Below are 18992 nucleotides of genomic sequence, written 5' to 3' on the forward strand. Positions count from 1 at the left end.
CACGCCTACACAAGACATTTTGTCACCCAAGCCAACCCTTGAAAAGGCTGCTTTGCAGAGCCAAAACAAGAAGAATGGTGCGTTTTGCAGCCGCCGCCCACTGCAATGAATCTGAATAACTCCTCCTTTAGGGCGCAAGCAACTCCCCTCCCCCTTGCAGTCTTTCCAATTCACGATACAAAAAGACGGACAGGACAGGTTGCCTGACTTTCCGTCACTGCCACCCTTTGCCATCCTTACCCGTAGAAAGCCCTTTCATCATCCCCAAACCCTAATCTTTTCCCTTTCCTTCCCAGCCCCCAAACCCTGCCCTCTGTACCTTTCTCACCACCCGCTTCCCTTCTCCTGTCATCCCCCTACCACCCGGGAAAAAAAGAGATTGCCCCCTCCTTCCACTAGCCCACCCTCCCACCCAAAGAACAACTTCTTCTGCGCAGCTTGTTTTCTAGGCAGCAGCGCTATTGTGATGTCATCGGGGGGCATTGTGACAAGCCGCCAGTGTTCCGTCTCTTCATGTTGTGCACAGTTCAAACGGAAAATACATCAACAGGCAGACTACAGAAAAGCTTACTATCAAAGGTTAGAGGGGGGCTTTCTCAGAGGGCTTTTTACAGTTTTTCTATTCCCAATTAGCCGTTTAAGTGTACTTATTGAAAGTAGTAATTCTTTCATAGGCCGCCCTTTCTTAGTATTTGACGTTCCTTATATTGCGGTATGAGGCTTCGCAGTAGGTTGCAAACATTCATCACCCATGACTGTCCCCAATTGAGCTCAGAAGCTCAATGTCTATCATGACCTCTCTTTTAGAATGTCCAAGAGCAAGCAAACTATTCCTCCAGGAGAGGGCGCCAACAGACTACTAAAGAGATCATCATTACTCAAAGAAAACCCCAAAAACCAATGCATGATAGGAATAAACAGGTAACTTTCTTTGGAGTGGAAGCGGAGAGATCGCACCAGATGCCAATTCTAGATGTTATCACACCTGTGGTCACTGCAGCAGCAGGTGAATCCACTTTGTCCAAAAGGGATCTATTCCATTCAATTGCAAATGATCTAGATAAGACAGAGAACTGCAGCACGGGGACATAGCCGAGTTGGTCAGGTTGAGTGGTGATGAGTTTGCTATTTGGATGAATAAAGAAAGTCAAAAGTGTGAAAGATAAAAAACAAAAGGAGGAAGTGTGAAAAGTGAATGGGCCAAATTGAGGTGCATATGAAGACGTATGCTTTCTTCCAATTCATTAAATCGGGCTAATATGAATCAGGTGAATTGAGTTCTGCTTTTGGAAACTGGGTTAAGAAGGGGTGCACCGTTCCTGGAGGTACTGCAATACCAGGTCAATGCGTGGAGTGGACAGAGCAAGCTCTTTTTCCATCTCCCTGTTCTAAAAATCCATTTAATATATGGTCCCCAGATAGGGGACGTATCAGATATTAAACTGATAAGAACAGATACTACACTTGATCTTAGCCAAAAGGCCGAGAAGCGATAACCAGAATTGGTTTGGGCCTCGAGTGGCACCCTGGCCTATGCCGGACACATCTTAGGGAGAGAGAGCGAGAGGGAGACAAACCCACGCCTACACAAGACATTTTGTCACCCAAGCCAACCCTTGAAAAGGCTGCTTTGCAGAGCCAAAACAAGAAGAATGGTGCGTTTTGCAGCCGCCGCCCACTGCAATGAATCTGAATAACTCCTCCTTTAGGGCGCAAGCAACTCCCCTCCCCCTTGCAGTCTTTCCAATTCACGATACAAAAAGACGGACAGGACAGGTTGCCTGACTTTCCGTCACTGCCACCCTTTGCCATCCTTACCCGTAGAAAGCCCTTTCATCATCCCCAAACCCTAATCTTTTCCCTTTCCTTCCCAGCCCCCAAACCCTGCCCTCTGTACCTTTCTCACCACCCGCTTCCCTTCTCCTGTCATCCCCCTACCACCCGGGAAAAAAAGAGATTGCCCCCTCCTTCCACTAGCCCACCCTCCCACCCAAAGAACAACTTCTTCTGCGCAGCTTGTTTTCTAGGCAGCAGCGCTATTGTGATGTCATCGGGGGGCATTGTGACAAGCCGCCAGTGTTCCGTCTCTTCATGTTGTGCACAGTTCAAACGGAAAATACATCAACAGGCAGACTACAGAAAAGCTTACTATCAAAGGTTAGAGGGGGGCTTTCTCAGAGGGCTTTTTACAGTTTTTCTATTCCCAATTAGCCGTTTAAGTGTACTTATTGAAAGTAGTAATTCTTTCATAGGCCGCCCTTTCTTAGTATTTGACGTTCCTTATATTGCGGTATGAGGCTTCGCAGTAGGTTGCAAACATTCATCACCCATGACTGTCCCCAATTGAGCTCAGAAGCTCAATGTCTATCATGACCTCTCTTTTAGAATGTCCAAGAGCAAGCAAACTATTCCTCCAGGAGAGGGCGCCAACAGACTACTAAAGAGATCATCATTACTCAAAGAAAACCCCAAAAACCAATGCATGATAGGAATAAACAGGTAACTTTCTTTGGAGTGGAAGCGGAGAGATCGCACCAGATGCCAATTCTAGATGTTATCACACCTGTGGTCACTGCAGCAGCAGGTGAATCCACTTTGTCCAAAAGGGATCTATTCCATTCAATTGCAAATGATCTAGATAAGACAGAGAACTGCAGCACGGGGACATAGCCGAGTTGGTCAGGTTGAGTGGTGATGAGTTTGCTATTTGGATGAATAAAGAAAGTCAAAAGTGTGAAAGATAAAAAACAAAAGGAGGAAGTGTGAAAAGTGAATGGGCCAAATTGAGGTGCATATGAAGACGTATGCTTTCTTCCAATTCATTAAATCGGGCTAATATGAATCAGGTGAATTGAGTTCTGCTTTTGGAAACTGGGTTAAGAAGGGGTGCACCGTTCCTGGAGGTACTGCAATACCAGGTCAATGCGTGGAGTGGACAGAGCAAGCTCTTTTTCCATCTCCCTGTTCTAAAAATCCATTTAATATATGGTCCCCAGATAGGGGACGTATCAGATATTAAACTGATAAGAACAGATACTACACTTGATCTTAGCCAAAAGGCCGAGAAGCGATAACCAGAATTGGTTTGGGCCTCGAGTGGCACCCTGGCCTATGCCGGACACATCTTAGGGAGAGAGAGCGAGAGGGAGACAAACCCACGCCTACACAAGACATTTTGTCACCCAAGCCAACCCTTGAAAAGGCTGCTTTGCAGAGCCAAAACAAGAAGAATGGTGCGTTTTGCAGCCGCCGCCCACTGCAATGAATCTGAATAACTCCTCCTTTAGGGCGCAAGCAACTCCCCTCCCCCTTGCAGTCTTTCCAATTCACGATACAAAAAGACGGACAGGACAGGTTGCCTGACTTTCCGTCACTGCCACCCTTTGCCATCCTTACCCGTAGAAAGCCCTTTCATCATCCCCAAACCCTAATCTTTTCCCTTTCCTTCCCAGCCCCCAAACCCTGCCCTCTGTACCTTTCTCACCACCCGCTTCCCTTCTCCTGTCATCCCCCTACCACCCGGGAAAAAAAGAGATTGCCCCCTCCTTCCACTAGCCCACCCTCCCACCCAAAGAACAACTTCTTCTGCGCAGCTTGTTTTCTAGGCAGCAGCGCTATTGTGATGTCATCGGGGGGCATTGTGACAAGCCGCCAGTGTTCCGTCTCTTCATGTTGTGCACAGTTCAAACGGAAAATACATCAACAGGCAGACTACAGAAAAGCTTACTATCAAAGGTTAGAGGGGGGCTTTCTCAGAGGGCTTTTTACAGTTTTTCTATTCCCAATTAGCCGTTTAAGTGTACTTATTGAAAGTAGTAATTCTTTCATAGGCCGCCCTTTCTTAGTATTTGACGTTCCTTATATTGCGGTATGAGGCTTCGCAGTAGGTTGCAAACATTCATCACCCATGACTGTCCCCAATTGAGCTCAGAAGCTCAATGTCTATCATGACCTCTCTTTTAGAATGTCCAAGAGCAAGCAAACTATTCCTCCAGGAGAGGGCGCCAACAGACTACTAAAGAGATCATCATTACTCAAAGAAAACCCCAAAAACCAATGCATGATAGGAATAAACAGGTAACTTTCTTTGGAGTGGAAGCGGAGAGATCGCACCAGATGCCAATTCTAGATGTTATCACACCTGTGGTCACTGCAGCAGCAGGTGAATCCACTTTGTCCAAAAGGGATCTATTCCATTCAATTGCAAATGATCTAGATAAGACAGAGAACTGCAGCACGGGGACATAGCCGAGTTGGTCAGGTTGAGTGGTGATGAGTTTGCTATTTGGATGAATAAAGAAAGTCAAAAGTGTGAAAGATAAAAAACAAAAGGAGGAAGTGTGAAAAGTGAATGGGCCAAATTGAGGTGCATATGAAGACGTATGCTTTCTTCCAATTCATTAAATCGGGCTAATATGAATCAGGTGAATTGAGTTCTGCTTTTGGAAACTGGGTTAAGAAGGGGTGCACCGTTCCTGGAGGTACTGCAATACCAGGTCAATGCGTGGAGTGGACAGAGCAAGCTCTTTTTCCATCTCCCTGTTCTAAAAATCCATTTAATATATGGTCCCCAGATAGGGGACGTATCAGATATTAAACTGATAAGAACAGATACTACACTTGATCTTAGCCAAAAGGCCGAGAAGCGATAACCAGAATTGGTTTGGGCCTCGAGTGGCACCCTGGCCTATGCCGGACACATCTTAGGGAGAGAGAGCGAGAGGGAGACAAACCCACGCCTACACAAGACATTTTGTCACCCAAGCCAACCCTTGAAAAGGCTGCTTTGCAGAGCCAAAACAAGAAGAATGGTGCGTTTTGCAGCCGCCGCCCACTGCAATGAATCTGAATAACTCCTCCTTTAGGGCGCAAGCAACTCCCCTCCCCCTTGCAGTCTTTCCAATTCACGATACAAAAAGACGGACAGGACAGGTTGCCTGACTTTCCGTCACTGCCACCCTTTGCCATCCTTACCCGTAGAAAGCCCTTTCATCATCCCCAAACCCTAATCTTTTCCCTTTCCTTCCCAGCCCCCAAACCCTGCCCTCTGTACCTTTCTCACCACCCGCTTCCCTTCTCCTGTCATCCCCCTACCACCCGGGAAAAAAAGAGATTGCCCCCTCCTTCCACTAGCCCACCCTCCCACCCAAAGAACAACTTCTTCTGCGCAGCTTGTTTTCTAGGCAGCAGCGCTATTGTGATGTCATCGGGGGGCATTGTGACAAGCCGCCAGTGTTCCGTCTCTTCATGTTGTGCACAGTTCAAACGGAAAATACATCAACAGGCAGACTACAGAAAAGCTTACTATCAAAGGTTAGAGGGGGGCTTTCTCAGAGGGCTTTTTACAGTTTTTCTATTCCCAATTAGCCGTTTAAGTGTACTTATTGAAAGTAGTAATTCTTTCATAGGCCGCCCTTTCTTAGTATTTGACGTTCCTTATATTGCGGTATGAGGCTTCGCAGTAGGTTGCAAACATTCATCACCCATGACTGTCCCCAATTGAGCTCAGAAGCTCAATGTCTATCATGACCTCTCTTTTAGAATGTCCAAGAGCAAGCAAACTATTCCTCCAGGAGAGGGCGCCAACAGACTACTAAAGAGATCATCATTACTCAAAGAAAACCCCAAAAACCAATGCATGATAGGAATAAACAGGTAACTTTCTTTGGAGTGGAAGCGGAGAGATCGCACCAGATGCCAATTCTAGATGTTATCACACCTGTGGTCACTGCAGCAGCAGGTGAATCCACTTTGTCCAAAAGGGATCTATTCCATTCAATTGCAAATGATCTAGATAAGACAGAGAACTGCAGCACGGGGACATAGCCGAGTTGGTCAGGTTGAGTGGTGATGAGTTTGCTATTTGGATGAATAAAGAAAGTCAAAAGTGTGAAAGATAAAAAACAAAAGGAGGAAGTGTGAAAAGTGAATGGGCCAAATTGAGGTGCATATGAAGACGTATGCTTTCTTCCAATTCATTAAATCGGGCTAATATGAATCAGGTGAATTGAGTTCTGCTTTTGGAAACTGGGTTAAGAAGGGGTGCACCGTTCCTGGAGGTACTGCAATACCAGGTCAATGCGTGGAGTGGACAGAGCAAGCTCTTTTTCCATCTCCCTGTTCTAAAAATCCATTTAATATATGGTCCCCAGATAGGGGACGTATCAGATATTAAACTGATAAGAACAGATACTACACTTGATCTTAGCCAAAAGGCCGAGAAGCGATAACCAGAATTGGTTTGGGCCTCGAGTGGCACCCTGGCCTATGCCGGACACATCTTAGGGAGAGAGAGCGAGAGGGAGACAAACCCACGCCTACACAAGACATTTTGTCACCCAAGCCAACCCTTGAAAAGGCTGCTTTGCAGAGCCAAAACAAGAAGAATGGTGCGTTTTGCAGCCGCCGCCCACTGCAATGAATCTGAATAACTCCTCCTTTAGGGCGCAAGCAACTCCCCTCCCCCTTGCAGTCTTTCCAATTCACGATACAAAAAGACGGACAGGACAGGTTGCCTGACTTTCCGTCACTGCCACCCTTTGCCATCCTTACCCGTAGAAAGCCCTTTCATCATCCCCAAACCCTAATCTTTTCCCTTTCCTTCCCAGCCCCCAAACCCTGCCCTCTGTACCTTTCTCACCACCCGCTTCCCTTCTCCTGTCATCCCCCTACCACCCGGGAAAAAAAGAGATTGCCCCCTCCTTCCACTAGCCCACCCTCCCACCCAAAGAACAACTTCTTCTGCGCAGCTTGTTTTCTAGGCAGCAGCGCTATTGTGATGTCATCGGGGGGCATTGTGACAAGCCGCCAGTGTTCCGTCTCTTCATGTTGTGCACAGTTCAAACGGAAAATACATCAACAGGCAGACTACAGAAAAGCTTACTATCAAAGGTTAGAGGGGGGCTTTCTCAGAGGGCTTTTTACAGTTTTTCTATTCCCAATTAGCCGTTTAAGTGTACTTATTGAAAGTAGTAATTCTTTCATAGGCCGCCCTTTCTTAGTATTTGACGTTCCTTATATTGCGGTATGAGGCTTCGCAGTAGGTTGCAAACATTCATCACCCATGACTGTCCCCAATTGAGCTCAGAAGCTCAATGTCTATCATGACCTCTCTTTTAGAATGTCCAAGAGCAAGCAAACTATTCCTCCAGGAGAGGGCGCCAACAGACTACTAAAGAGATCATCATTACTCAAAGAAAACCCCAAAAACCAATGCATGATAGGAATAAACAGGTAACTTTCTTTGGAGTGGAAGCGGAGAGATCGCACCAGATGCCAATTCTAGATGTTATCACACCTGTGGTCACTGCAGCAGCAGGTGAATCCACTTTGTCCAAAAGGGATCTATTCCATTCAATTGCAAATGATCTAGATAAGACAGAGAACTGCAGCACGGGGACATAGCCGAGTTGGTCAGGTTGAGTGGTGATGAGTTTGCTATTTGGATGAATAAAGAAAGTCAAAAGTGTGAAAGATAAAAAACAAAAGGAGGAAGTGTGAAAAGTGAATGGGCCAAATTGAGGTGCATATGAAGACGTATGCTTTCTTCCAATTCATTAAATCGGGCTAATATGAATCAGGTGAATTGAGTTCTGCTTTTGGAAACTGGGTTAAGAAGGGGTGCACCGTTCCTGGAGGTACTGCAATACCAGGTCAATGCGTGGAGTGGACAGAGCAAGCTCTTTTTCCATCTCCCTGTTCTAAAAATCCATTTAATATATGGTCCCCAGATAGGGGACGTATCAGATATTAAACTGATAAGAACAGATACTACACTTGATCTTAGCCAAAAGGCCGAGAAGCGATAACCAGAATTGGTTTGGGCCTCGAGTGGCACCCTGGCCTATGCCGGACACATCTTAGGGAGAGAGAGCGAGAGGGAGACAAACCCACGCCTACACAAGACATTTTGTCACCCAAGCCAACCCTTGAAAAGGCTGCTTTGCAGAGCCAAAACAAGAAGAATGGTGCGTTTTGCAGCCGCCGCCCACTGCAATGAATCTGAATAACTCCTCCTTTAGGGCGCAAGCAACTCCCCTCCCCCTTGCAGTCTTTCCAATTCACGATACAAAAAGACGGACAGGACAGGTTGCCTGACTTTCCGTCACTGCCACCCTTTGCCATCCTTACCCGTAGAAAGCCCTTTCATCATCCCCAAACCCTAATCTTTTCCCTTTCCTTCCCAGCCCCCAAACCCTGCCCTCTGTACCTTTCTCACCACCCGCTTCCCTTCTCCTGTCATCCCCCTACCACCCGGGAAAAAAAGAGATTGCCCCCTCCTTCCACTAGCCCACCCTCCCACCCAAAGAACAACTTCTTCTGCGCAGCTTGTTTTCTAGGCAGCAGCGCTATTGTGATGTCATCGGGGGGCATTGTGACAAGCCGCCAGTGTTCCGTCTCTTCATGTTGTGCACAGTTCAAACGGAAAATACATCAACAGGCAGACTACAGAAAAGCTTACTATCAAAGGTTAGAGGGGGGCTTTCTCAGAGGGCTTTTTACAGTTTTTCTATTCCCAATTAGCCGTTTAAGTGTACTTATTGAAAGTAGTAATTCTTTCATAGGCCGCCCTTTCTTAGTATTTGACGTTCCTTATATTGCGGTATGAGGCTTCGCAGTAGGTTGCAAACATTCATCACCCATGACTGTCCCCAATTGAGCTCAGAAGCTCAATGTCTATCATGACCTCTCTTTTAGAATGTCCAAGAGCAAGCAAACTATTCCTCCAGGAGAGGGCGCCAACAGACTACTAAAGAGATCATCATTACTCAAAGAAAACCCCAAAAACCAATGCATGATAGGAATAAACAGGTAACTTTCTTTGGAGTGGAAGCGGAGAGATCGCACCAGATGCCAATTCTAGATGTTATCACACCTGTGGTCACTGCAGCAGCAGGTGAATCCACTTTGTCCAAAAGGGATCTATTCCATTCAATTGCAAATGATCTAGATAAGACAGAGAACTGCAGCACGGGGACATAGCCGAGTTGGTCAGGTTGAGTGGTGATGAGTTTGCTATTTGGATGAATAAAGAAAGTCAAAAGTGTGAAAGATAAAAAACAAAAGGAGGAAGTGTGAAAAGTGAATGGGCCAAATTGAGGTGCATATGAAGACGTATGCTTTCTTCCAATTCATTAAATCGGGCTAATATGAATCAGGTGAATTGAGTTCTGCTTTTGGAAACTGGGTTAAGAAGGGGTGCACCGTTCCTGGAGGTACTGCAATACCAGGTCAATGCGTGGAGTGGACAGAGCAAGCTCTTTTTCCATCTCCCTGTTCTAAAAATCCATTTAATATATGGTCCCCAGATAGGGGACGTATCAGATATTAAACTGATAAGAACAGATACTACACTTGATCTTAGCCAAAAGGCCGAGAAGCGATAACCAGAATTGGTTTGGGCCTCGAGTGGCACCCTGGCCTATGCCGGACACATCTTAGGGAGAGAGAGCGAGAGGGAGACAAACCCACGCCTACACAAGACATTTTGTCACCCAAGCCAACCCTTGAAAAGGCTGCTTTGCAGAGCCAAAACAAGAAGAATGGTGCGTTTTGCAGCCGCCGCCCACTGCAATGAATCTGAATAACTCCTCCTTTAGGGCGCAAGCAACTCCCCTCCCCCTTGCAGTCTTTCCAATTCACGATACAAAAAGACGGACAGGACAGGTTGCCTGACTTTCCGTCACTGCCACCCTTTGCCATCCTTACCCGTAGAAAGCCCTTTCATCATCCCCAAACCCTAATCTTTTCCCTTTCCTTCCCAGCCCCCAAACCCTGCCCTCTGTACCTTTCTCACCACCCGCTTCCCTTCTCCTGTCATCCCCCTACCACCCGGGAAAAAAAGAGATTGCCCCCTCCTTCCACTAGCCCACCCTCCCACCCAAAGAACAACTTCTTCTGCGCAGCTTGTTTTCTAGGCAGCAGCGCTATTGTGATGTCATCGGGGGGCATTGTGACAAGCCGCCAGTGTTCCGTCTCTTCATGTTGTGCACAGTTCAAACGGAAAATACATCAACAGGCAGACTACAGAAAAGCTTACTATCAAAGGTTAGAGGGGGGCTTTCTCAGAGGGCTTTTTACAGTTTTTCTATTCCCAATTAGCCGTTTAAGTGTACTTATTGAAAGTAGTAATTCTTTCATAGGCCGCCCTTTCTTAGTATTTGACGTTCCTTATATTGCGGTATGAGGCTTCGCAGTAGGTTGCAAACATTCATCACCCATGACTGTCCCCAATTGAGCTCAGAAGCTCAATGTCTATCATGACCTCTCTTTTAGAATGTCCAAGAGCAAGCAAACTATTCCTCCAGGAGAGGGCGCCAACAGACTACTAAAGAGATCATCATTACTCAAAGAAAACCCCAAAAACCAATGCATGATAGGAATAAACAGGTAACTTTCTTTGGAGTGGAAGCGGAGAGATCGCACCAGATGCCAATTCTAGATGTTATCACACCTGTGGTCACTGCAGCAGCAGGTGAATCCACTTTGTCCAAAAGGGATCTATTCCATTCAATTGCAAATGATCTAGATAAGACAGAGAACTGCAGCACGGGGACATAGCCGAGTTGGTCAGGTTGAGTGGTGATGAGTTTGCTATTTGGATGAATAAAGAAAGTCAAAAGTGTGAAAGATAAAAAACAAAAGGAGGAAGTGTGAAAAGTGAATGGGCCAAATTGAGGTGCATATGAAGACGTATGCTTTCTTCCAATTCATTAAATCGGGCTAATATGAATCAGGTGAATTGAGTTCTGCTTTTGGAAACTGGGTTAAGAAGGGGTGCACCGTTCCTGGAGGTACTGCAATACCAGGTCAATGCGTGGAGTGGACAGAGCAAGCTCTTTTTCCATCTCCCTGTTCTAAAAATCCATTTAATATATGGTCCCCAGATAGGGGACGTATCAGATATTAAACTGATAAGAACAGATACTACACTTGATCTTAGCCAAAAGGCCGAGAAGCGATAACCAGAATTGGTTTGGGCCTCGAGTGGCACCCTGGCCTATGCCGGACACATCTTAGGGAGAGAGAGCGAGAGGGAGACAAACCCACGCCTACACAAGACATTTTGTCACCCAAGCCAACCCTTGAAAAGGCTGCTTTGCAGAGCCAAAACAAGAAGAATGGTGCGTTTTGCAGCCGCCGCCCACTGCAATGAATCTGAATAACTCCTCCTTTAGGGCGCAAGCAACTCCCCTCCCCCTTGCAGTCTTTCCAATTCACGATACAAAAAGACGGACAGGACAGGTTGCCTGACTTTCCGTCACTGCCACCCTTTGCCATCCTTACCCGTAGAAAGCCCTTTCATCATCCCCAAACCCTAATCTTTTCCCTTTCCTTCCCAGCCCCCAAACCCTGCCCTCTGTACCTTTCTCACCACCCGCTTCCCTTCTCCTGTCATCCCCCTACCACCCGGGAAAAAAAGAGATTGCCCCCTCCTTCCACTAGCCCACCCTCCCACCCAAAGAACAACTTCTTCTGCGCAGCTTGTTTTCTAGGCAGCAGCGCTATTGTGATGTCATCGGGGGGCATTGTGACAAGCCGCCAGTGTTCCGTCTCTTCATGTTGTGCACAGTTCAAACGGAAAATACATCAACAGGCAGACTACAGAAAAGCTTACTATCAAAGGTTAGAGGGGGGCTTTCTCAGAGGGCTTTTTACAGTTTTTCTATTCCCAATTAGCCGTTTAAGTGTACTTATTGAAAGTAGTAATTCTTTCATAGGCCGCCCTTTCTTAGTATTTGACGTTCCTTATATTGCGGTATGAGGCTTCGCAGTAGGTTGCAAACATTCATCACCCATGACTGTCCCCAATTGAGCTCAGAAGCTCAATGTCTATCATGACCTCTCTTTTAGAATGTCCAAGAGCAAGCAAACTATTCCTCCAGGAGAGGGCGCCAACAGACTACTAAAGAGATCATCATTACTCAAAGAAAACCCCAAAAACCAATGCATGATAGGAATAAACAGGTAACTTTCTTTGGAGTGGAAGCGGAGAGATCGCACCAGATGCCAATTCTAGATGTTATCACACCTGTGGTCACTGCAGCAGCAGGTGAATCCACTTTGTCCAAAAGGGATCTATTCCATTCAATTGCAAATGATCTAGATAAGACAGAGAACTGCAGCACGGGGACATAGCCGAGTTGGTCAGGTTGAGTGGTGATGAGTTTGCTATTTGGATGAATAAAGAAAGTCAAAAGTGTGAAAGATAAAAAACAAAAGGAGGAAGTGTGAAAAGTGAATGGGCCAAATTGAGGTGCATATGAAGACGTATGCTTTCTTCCAATTCATTAAATCGGGCTAATATGAATCAGGTGAATTGAGTTCTGCTTTTGGAAACTGGGTTAAGAAGGGGTGCACCGTTCCTGGAGGTACTGCAATACCAGGTCAATGCGTGGAGTGGACAGAGCAAGCTCTTTTTCCATCTCCCTGTTCTAAAAATCCATTTAATATATGGTCCCCAGATAGGGGACGTATCAGATATTAAACTGATAAGAACAGATACTACACTTGATCTTAGCCAAAAGGCCGAGAAGCGATAACCAGAATTGGTTTGGGCCTCGAGTGGCACCCTGGCCTATGCCGGACACATCTTAGGGAGAGAGAGCGAGAGGGAGACAAACCCACGCCTACACAAGACATTTTGTCACCCAAGCCAACCCTTGAAAAGGCTGCTTTGCAGAGCCAAAACAAGAAGAATGGTGCGTTTTGCAGCCGCCGCCCACTGCAATGAATCTGAATAACTCCTCCTTTAGGGCGCAAGCAACTCCCCTCCCCCTTGCAGTCTTTCCAATTCACGATACAAAAAGACGGACAGGACAGGTTGCCTGACTTTCCGTCACTGCCACCCTTTGCCATCCTTACCCGTAGAAAGCCCTTTCATCATCCCCAAACCCTAATCTTTTCCCTTTCCTTCCCAGCCCCCAAACCCTGCCCTCTGTACCTTTCTCACCACCCGCTTCCCTTCTCCTGTCATCCCCCTACCACCCGGGAAAAAAAGAGATTGCCCCCTCCTTCCACTAGCCCACCCTCCCACCCAAAGAACAACTTCTTCTGCGCAGCTTGTTTTCTAGGCAGCAGCGCTATTGTGATGTCATCGGGGGGCATTGTGACAAGCCGCCAGTGTTCCGTCTCTTCATGTTGTGCACAGTTCAAACGGAAAATACATCAACAGGCAGACTACAGAAAAGCTTACTATCAAAGGTTAGAGGGGGGCTTTCTCAGAGGGCTTTTTACAGTTTTTCTATTCCCAATTAGCCGTTTAAGTGTACTTATTGAAAGTAGTAATTCTTTCATAGGCCGCCCTTTCTTAGTATTTGACGTTCCTTATATTGCGGTATGAGGCTTCGCAGTAGGTTGCAAACATTCATCACCCATGACTGTCCCCAATTGAGCTCAGAAGCTCAATGTCTATCATGACCTCTCTTTTAGAATGTCCAAGAGCAAGCAAACTATTCCTCCAGGAGAGGGCGCCAACAGACTACTAAAGAGATCATCATTACTCAAAGAAAACCCCAAAAACCAATGCATGATAGGAATAAACAGGTAACTTTCTTTGGAGTGGAAGCGGAGAGATCGCACCAGATGCCAATTCTAGATGTTATCACACCTGTGGTCACTGCAGCAGCAGGTGAATCCACTTTGTCCAAAAGGGATCTATTCCATTCAATTGCAAATGATCTAGATAAGACAGAGAACTGCAGCACGGGGACATAGCCGAGTTGGTCAGGTTGAGTGGTGATGAGTTTGCTATTTGGATGAATAAAGAAAGTCAAAAGTGTGAAAGATAAAAAACAAAAGGAGGAAGTGTGAAAAGTGAATGGGCCAAATTGAGGTGCATATGAAGACGTATGCTTTCTTCCAATTCATTAAATCGGGCTAATATGAATCAGGTGAATTGAGTTCTGCTTTTGGAAACTGGGTTAAGAAGGGGTGCACCGTTCCTGGAGGTACTGCAATACCAGGTCAATGCGTGGAGTGGACAGAGCAAGCTCTTTTTCCATCTCCCTGTTCTAAAAATCCATTTAATATATGGTCCCCAGATAGGGGACGTATCAGATATTAAACTGATAAGAACAGATACTACACTTGATCTTAGCCAAAAGGCCGAGAAGCGATAACCAGAATTGGTTTGGGCCTCGAGTGGCACCCTGGCCTATGCCGGACACATCTTAGGGAGAGAGAGCGAGAGGGAGACAAACCCACGCCTACACAAGACATTTTGTCACCCAAGCCAACCCTTGAAAAGGCTGCTTTGCAGAGCCAAAACAAGAAGAATGGTGCGTTTTGCAGCCGCCGCCCACTGCAATGAATCTGAATAACTCCTCCTTTAGGGCGCAAGCAACTCCCCTCCCCCTTGCAGTCTTTCCAATTCACGATACAAAAAGACGGACAGGACAGGTTGCCTGACTTTCCGTCACTGCCACCCTTTGCCATCCTTACCCGTAGAAAGCCCTTTCATCATCCCCAAACCCTAATCTTTTCCCTTTCCTTCCCAGCCCCCAAACCCTGCCCTCTGTACCTTTCTCACCACCCGCTTCCCTTCTCCTGTCATCCCCCTACCACCCGGGAAAAAAAGAGATTGCCCCCTCCTTCCACTAGCCCACCCTCCCACCCAAAGAACAACTTCTTCTGCGCAGCTTGTTTTCTAGGCAGCAGCGCTATTGTGATGTCATCGGGGGGCATTGTGACAAGCCGCCAGTGTTCCGTCTCTTCATGTTGTGCACAGTTCAAACGGAAAATACATCAACAGGCAGACTACAGAAAAGCTTACTATCAAAGGTTAGAGGGGGGCTTTCTCAGAGGGCTTTTTACAGTTTTTCTATTCCCAATTAGCCGTTTAAGTGTACTTATTGAAAGTAGTAATTCTTTCATAGGCCGCCCTTTCTTAGTATTTGACGTTCCTTATATTGCGGTATGAGGCTTCGCAGTAGGTTGCAAACATTCATCACCCATGACTGTCCCCAATTGAGCTCAGAAGCTCAATGTCTATCATGACCTCTCTTTTAGAATGTCCAAGAGCAAGCAAACTATTCCTCCAGGAGAGGGCGCCAACAGACTACTAAAGAGATCATCATTACTCAAAGAAAACCCCAAAAACCAATGCATGATAGGAATAAACAGGTAACTTTCTTTGGAGTGGAAGCGGAGAGATCGCACCAGATGCCAATTCTAGATGTTATCACACCTGTGGTCACTGCAGCAGCAGGTGAATCCACTTTGTCCAAAAGGGATCTATTCCATTCAATTGCAAATGATCTAGATAAGACAGAGAACTGCAGCACGGGGACATAGCCGAGTTGGTCAGGTTGAGTGGTGATGAGTTTGCTATTTGGATGAATAAAGAAAGTCAAAAGTGTGAAAGATAAAAAACAAAAGGAGGAAGTGTGAAAAGTGAATGGGCCAAATTGAGGTGCATATGAAGACGTATGCTTTCTTCCAATTCATTAAATCGGGCTAATATGAATCAGGTGAATTGAGTTCTGCTTTTGGAAACTGGGTTAAGAAGGGGTGCACCGTTCCTGGAGGTACTGCAATACCAGGTCAATGCGTGGAGTGGACAGAGCAAGCTCTTTTTCCATCTCCCTGTTCTAAAAATCCATTTAATATATGGTCCCCAGATAGGGGACGTATCAGATATTAAACTGATAAGAACAGATACTACACTTGATCTTAGCCAAAAGGCCGAGAAGCGATAACCAGAATTGGTTTGGGCCTCGAGTGGCACCCTGGCCTATGCCGGACACATCTTAGGGAGAGAGAGCGAGAGGGAGACAAACCCACGCCTACACAAGACATTTTGTCACCCAAGCCAACCCTTGAAAAGGCTGCTTTGCAGAGCCAAAACAAGAAGAATGGTGCGTTTTGCAGCCGCCGCCCACTGCAATGAATCTGAATAACTCCTCCTTTAGGGCGCAAGCAACTCCCCTCCCCCTTGCAGTCTTTCCAATTCACGATACAAAAAGACGGACAGGACAGGTTGCCTGACTTTCCGTCACTGCCACCCTTTGCCATCCTTACCCGTAGAAAGCCCTTTCATCATCCCCAAACCCTAATCTTTTCCCTTTCCTTCCCAGCCCCCAAACCCTGCCCTCTGTACCTTTCTCACCACCCGCTTCCCTTCTCCTGTCATCCCCCTACCACCCGGGAAAAAAAGAGATTGCCCCCTCCTTCCACTAGCCCACCCTCCCACCCAAAGAACAACTTCTTCTGCGCAGCTTGTTTTCTAGGCAGCAGCGCTATTGTGATGTCATCGGGGGGCATTGTGACAAGCCGCCAGTGTTCCGTCTCTTCATGTTGTGCACAGTTCAAACGGAAAATACATCAACAGGCAGACTACAGAAAAGCTTACTATCAAAGGTTAGAGGGGGGCTTTCTCAGAGGGCTTTTTACAGTTTTTCTATTCCCAATTAGCTGTTTAAGTGTACTTATTGAAAGTAGTAATTCTTTCATAGGCCGCCCTTTCTTAGTATTTGACGTTCCTTATATTGCGGTATGAGGCTTCGCAGTAGGTTGCAAACATTCATCACCCATGACTGTCCCCAATTGAGCTCAGAAGCTCAATGTCTATCATGACCTCTCTTTTAGAATGTCCAAGAGCAAGCAAACTATTCCTCCAGGAGAGGGCGCCAACAGACTACTAAAGAGATCATCATTACTCAAAGAAAACCCCAAAAACCAATGCATGATAGGAATAAACAGGTAACTTTCTTTGGAGTGGAAGCGGAGAGATCGCACCAGATGCCAATTCTAGATGTTATCACACCTGTGGTCACTGCAGCAGCAGGTGAATCCACTTTGTCCAAAAGGGATCTATTCCATTCAATTGCAAATGATCTAGATAAGACAGAGAACTGCAGCACGGGGACATAGCCGAGTTGGTCAGGTTGAGTGGTGATGAGTTTGCTATTTGGATGAATAAAGAAAGTCAAAAGTGTGAAAGATAAAAAACAAAAGGAGGAAGTGTGAAAAGTGAATGGGCCAAATTGAGGTGCATATGAAGACGTATGCTTTCTTCCAATTCATTAAATCGGGCTAATATGAATCAGGTGAATTGAGTTCTGCTTTTGGAAACTGGGTTAAGAAGGGGTGCACCGTTCCTGGAGGTACTGCAATACCAGGTCAATGCGTGGAGTGGACAGAGCAAGCTCTTTTTCCATCTCCCTGTTCTAAAAATCCATTTAATATATGGTCCCCAGATAGGGGACGTATCAGATATTAAACTGATAAGAACAGATACTACACTTGATCTTAGCCAAAAGGCCGAGAAGCGATAACCAGAATTGGTTTGGGCCTCGAGTGGCACCCTGGCCTATGCCGGACACATCTTAGGGAGAGAGAGCGAGAGGGAGACAAACCCACGCCTACACAAGACATTTTGTCACCCAAGCCAACCCTTGAAAAGGCTGCTTTGCAGAGCCAAAACAAGAAGAATGGTGCGTTTTGCAGCCGCCGCCCACTGCAATGAATCTGAATAACTCCTCCTTTAGGGCGCAAGCAACTCCCCTCCCCCTTGCAGTCTTTCCAATTCACGATACAAAAAGACGGACAGGACAGGTTGCCTGACTTTCCGTCACTGCCACCCTTTGCCATCCTTACCCGTAGAAAGCCCTTTCATCATCCCCAAACCCTAATCTTTTCCCTTTCCTTCCCAGCCCCCAAACCCTGCCCTCTGTACCTTTCTCACCACCCGCTTCCCTTCTCCTGTCATCCCCCTACCACCCGGGAAAAAAAGAGATTGCCCCCTCCTTCCACTAGCCCACCCTCCCACCCAAAGAACAACTTCTTCTGCGCAGCTTGTTTTCTAGGCAGCAGCGCTATTGTGATGTCATCGGGGGGCATTGTGACAAGCCGCCAGTGTTCCGTCTCTTCATGTTGTGCACAGTTCAAACGGAAAATACATCAACAGGCAGACTACAGAAAAGCTTACTATCAAAGGTTAGAGGGGGGCTTTCTCAGAGGGCTTTTTACAGTTTTTCTATTCCCAATTAGCCGTTTAAGTGTACTTATTGAAAGTAGTAATTCTTTCATAGGCCGCCCTTTCTTAGTATTTGACGTTCCTTATATTGCGGTATGAGGCTTCGCAGTAGGTTGCAAACATTCATCACCCATGACTGTCCCCAATTGAGCTCAGAAGCTCAATGTCTATCATGACCTCTCTTTTAGAATGTCCAAGAGCAAGCAAACTATTCCTCCAGGAGAGGGCGCCAACAGACTACTAAAGAGATCATCATTACTCAAAGAAAACCCCAAAAACCAATGCATGATAGGAATAAACAGGTAACTTTCTTTGGAGTGGAAGCGGAGAGATCGCACCAGATGCCAATTCTAGATGTTATCACACCTGTGGTCACTGCAGCAGCAGGTGAATCCACTTTGTCCAAAAGGGATCTATTCCATTCAATTGCAAATGATCTAGATAAGACAGAGAACTGCAGCACGGGGACATAGCCGAGTTGGTCAGGTTGAGTGGTGATGAGTTTGCTATTTGGATGAATAAAGAAAGTCAAAAGTGTGAAAGATAAAAAACAAAAGGAGGAAGTGTGAAAAGTGAATGGGCCAAATTGAGGTGCATATGAAGACGTATGCTTTCTTCCAATTCATTAAATCGGGCTAATATGAATCAGGTGAATTGAGTTCTGCTTTTGGAAACTGGGTTAAGAAGGGGTGCACCGTTCCTGGAGGTACTGCAATACCAGGTCAATGCGTGGAGTGGACAGAGCAAGCTCTTTTTCCATCTCCCTGTTCTAAAAATCCATTTAATATATGGTCCCCAGATAGGGGACGTATCAGATATTAAACTGATAAGAACAGATACTACACTTGATCTTAGCCAAAAGGCCGAGAAGCGATAACCAGAATTGGTTTGGGCCTCGAGTGGCACCCTGGCCTATGCCGGACACATCTTAGGGAGAGAGAGCGAGAGGGAGACAAACCCACGCCTACACAAGACATTTTGTCACCCAAGCCAACCCTTGAAAAGGCTGCTTTGC

At 46.3% G+C, this 18992-nt stretch overlaps 12 non-coding genes across 12 annotated transcripts; all 12 read right to left on the reverse strand.

Annotated features, from left to right (window-relative positions):
- Positions 1-1303: 1303 nt before the first annotated feature.
- Positions 1304-1494, reverse strand: LOC142288714 (U2 spliceosomal RNA). The gene has a single exon (XR_012749352.1). It is a non-coding gene; the product is annotated as a U2 spliceosomal RNA (small nuclear RNA).
- A 1387-nt stretch (positions 1495-2881) lies between these two features.
- Positions 2882-3072, reverse strand: LOC142288726 (U2 spliceosomal RNA). Its single transcript, XR_012749363.1, has one exon. It is a non-coding gene; the product is annotated as a U2 spliceosomal RNA (small nuclear RNA).
- Positions 3073-4459: 1387 nt separating this feature from the next.
- Positions 4460-4650, reverse strand: LOC142288738 (U2 spliceosomal RNA). The gene has a single exon (XR_012749374.1). It is a non-coding gene; the product is annotated as a U2 spliceosomal RNA (small nuclear RNA).
- A 1387-nt stretch (positions 4651-6037) lies between these two features.
- Positions 6038-6228, reverse strand: LOC142288749 (U2 spliceosomal RNA). The gene has a single exon (XR_012749385.1). It is a non-coding gene; the product is annotated as a U2 spliceosomal RNA (small nuclear RNA).
- A 1387-nt stretch (positions 6229-7615) lies between these two features.
- On the reverse strand, positions 7616-7806 carry LOC142288755 (U2 spliceosomal RNA). Its single transcript, XR_012749389.1, has one exon. It is a non-coding gene; the product is annotated as a U2 spliceosomal RNA (small nuclear RNA).
- Positions 7807-9193: 1387 nt separating this feature from the next.
- On the reverse strand, positions 9194-9384 carry LOC142288715 (U2 spliceosomal RNA). Its single transcript, XR_012749353.1, has one exon. It is a non-coding gene; the product is annotated as a U2 spliceosomal RNA (small nuclear RNA).
- A 1387-nt stretch (positions 9385-10771) lies between these two features.
- On the reverse strand, positions 10772-10962 carry LOC142288716 (U2 spliceosomal RNA). The gene has a single exon (XR_012749354.1). It is a non-coding gene; the product is annotated as a U2 spliceosomal RNA (small nuclear RNA).
- A 1387-nt stretch (positions 10963-12349) lies between these two features.
- LOC142288717 (U2 spliceosomal RNA) lies at positions 12350-12540 on the reverse strand. The gene has a single exon (XR_012749355.1). It is a non-coding gene; the product is annotated as a U2 spliceosomal RNA (small nuclear RNA).
- Positions 12541-13927: 1387 nt separating this feature from the next.
- On the reverse strand, positions 13928-14118 carry LOC142288718 (U2 spliceosomal RNA). The gene has a single exon (XR_012749356.1). It is a non-coding gene; the product is annotated as a U2 spliceosomal RNA (small nuclear RNA).
- Positions 14119-15505: 1387 nt separating this feature from the next.
- Positions 15506-15696, reverse strand: LOC142288719 (U2 spliceosomal RNA). Its single transcript, XR_012749357.1, has one exon. It is a non-coding gene; the product is annotated as a U2 spliceosomal RNA (small nuclear RNA).
- Positions 15697-17083: 1387 nt separating this feature from the next.
- Positions 17084-17274, reverse strand: LOC142288721 (U2 spliceosomal RNA). Its single transcript, XR_012749358.1, has one exon. It is a non-coding gene; the product is annotated as a U2 spliceosomal RNA (small nuclear RNA).
- A 1387-nt stretch (positions 17275-18661) lies between these two features.
- On the reverse strand, positions 18662-18852 carry LOC142288722 (U2 spliceosomal RNA). Its single transcript, XR_012749359.1, has one exon. It is a non-coding gene; the product is annotated as a U2 spliceosomal RNA (small nuclear RNA).
- Between the last annotated feature and the right edge of the window lie 140 nt (positions 18853-18992).

Source organism: Anomaloglossus baeobatrachus, unplaced genomic scaffold, assembly GCF_048569485.1.
Source record: "Anomaloglossus baeobatrachus isolate aAnoBae1 unplaced genomic scaffold, aAnoBae1.hap1 Scaffold_849, whole genome shotgun sequence".
In the NCBI taxonomy this organism is placed as follows: Eukaryota; Metazoa; Chordata; class Amphibia; order Anura; family Aromobatidae; genus Anomaloglossus; species Anomaloglossus baeobatrachus.